General features: G+C 50.3%; 1 long non-coding RNA gene across 2 annotated transcripts in view; it reads right to left on the reverse strand.

Annotated features, from left to right (window-relative positions):
• LOC115947985 overlaps positions 1-1,677 on the reverse strand; it is a 46,362-nt gene extending 44,685 nt beyond the window's left edge. For both annotated transcript variants that reach the window (XR_004081840.1, XR_004081839.1), the window contains exon 1: positions 488-1,677. This is a non-coding gene — a long non-coding RNA (uncharacterized LOC115947985). The remainder of the gene's footprint in view (positions 1-487) is intronic.
• Between the last annotated feature and the right edge of the window lie 75 nt (positions 1,678-1,752).

Consider the following 1,752-nt stretch of genomic DNA (forward strand, 5'->3'; position numbering starts at 1 on the left):
CGCTCCGCGCAAAGAAAGCCCGGGTGACGGAGCGCCAGCCCAGCGGGGCCGGGGAAGGGCCCCGGGGGCACCTCTGCCACCTCCGCCTCCTCCGCCGTGCCCGCAGAGGGGGACGCACACACCGCACACACACAGAAGGGAGGGGATCGGATGGAGGGAATTAAAACAATTAAGCTATCAGGAGCGAAGGTCTGAGCAGAGCTCGGGCTCTCCACGAAAAGCAAATTTCAGAGGGGGGAATATTGATCCCATCCGTCAATAGAGAGGCGCGATGTCTTTCCGTGTGAGAAATTGTTCTGAATTAGGGGGGTCGCTGGTCAAAGGGGAGGGGGCACAGGGAAAAAAAAAAAAAAAAGAGAGACAGAAAATAAGGAAGAAAATATTCATGCCTGCTCAAAGGGAGCCTCTTTTTAAAATTGCTGGAAGATCGCTCCTTTTGCACCAACCCGAGTAACCACCAGAAATCCACCTCTATTGAAGTGCTTACCCTTTAAATCCAGGTTTCGAGCAGAACTCCAACTGTGTGTAAAGCCAGGGAGTCATCTGATGTGTGATGGGGAATGGGCTCTAGGCAGCAGAAAGCAGCTTTCTCTCCTGGTGCCGGATTACCATGTTAACAAACCCCGTGAAGGGACCCCGGCGCCTCTGGCTGGCCATGTCTCGTTGCTTTCACACATCGGCGGCTGCTCTTGCTTCCCATGTCCCCGGCGATCGCCTCTCAGATGAATGTGGGCTTCCAGAAGAGGAGTCGGGGGGGAGAGGAGAAAAAAAAATCGCCTAATGCAATCAAATCGATCTGATCTACACCATCTGTCGCCTGCCACTACACACAAGCGTTAAAATAGGAAAACGGGAGACACTGACAGCTCAGGAAGGTTCTTCTGCAGAGTTCATTTTTAGCAGAGCATAATTGGGTATGGACAGCATACAGTTACCAAAGCTGCTGTTAACCATCCAGTAGAGGATCCCAAACATGCTAATGGTGGATTAATTGAGGAAGATCTGACGTGCAAGCTCCATAGTCTCTTATTCATGACTTCCCAACGGGAAAGGACCAATGCCGTGTGGGACTATGGTAACACAGAGTCAAAGAGCTGCTAAGAAAATGGCTCTGTGTTCATAGCACCTCTCTCTGATAACAAACATATGTCGACCAGAACCGTTTAGCAGGATGGGGAAAATGAAATTTTCTTAGCCGAGGTTAGCAATTCCCATCGCTTGCACTTAAAGACAAGTGAAAAATGGACTGCGGGTCTAAGGCGCTTTCAAGTGCTGGTCTCAGGCTTTGCAGCCAGTGAAAGCAGACGGATCCTGCTCAGACGTGGGGTTAAACCCCAAATTCCTTACTTCTTCCTGTCACCAAAGCGCATCCTTAGCAAAGCTCTAAACAAGTAGCTCTGCTAATTTCATCAGGAATGATGCAAGGTCGAGTTAATGCCAGGAACCCTTTTGACTTTTTCCAGCGGGAATGGGGCTTGGGCAAGACATTTCCGATCTCTGAAATTTGACATAATCTCAGATAAATATGATTTGGGGGGGGGAAGGGAGGGGCGGCGAGTTGGGAAGAGTATGTATCCAGACCTGCAATCACCCCTGCTGCCAACACTCCAATTTGGTCGCGTTTCCTAGTCTTTCCTGAATTATGAGGTTATAGAGCCTTATGTGTAATTATTAAAGCCACGTATGCACACAAGCCACAGACGCCTACGGCAGCCGCATCTACACGCACCGACGGGGGGGCAAAGTGAGGAC

Source organism: Geospiza fortis, unplaced genomic scaffold (assembly GCF_000277835.1).
Source record: "Geospiza fortis unplaced genomic scaffold, GeoFor_1.0 scaffold403, whole genome shotgun sequence".
Taxonomy (NCBI): Eukaryota; Metazoa; Chordata; class Aves; order Passeriformes; family Thraupidae; genus Geospiza; species Geospiza fortis.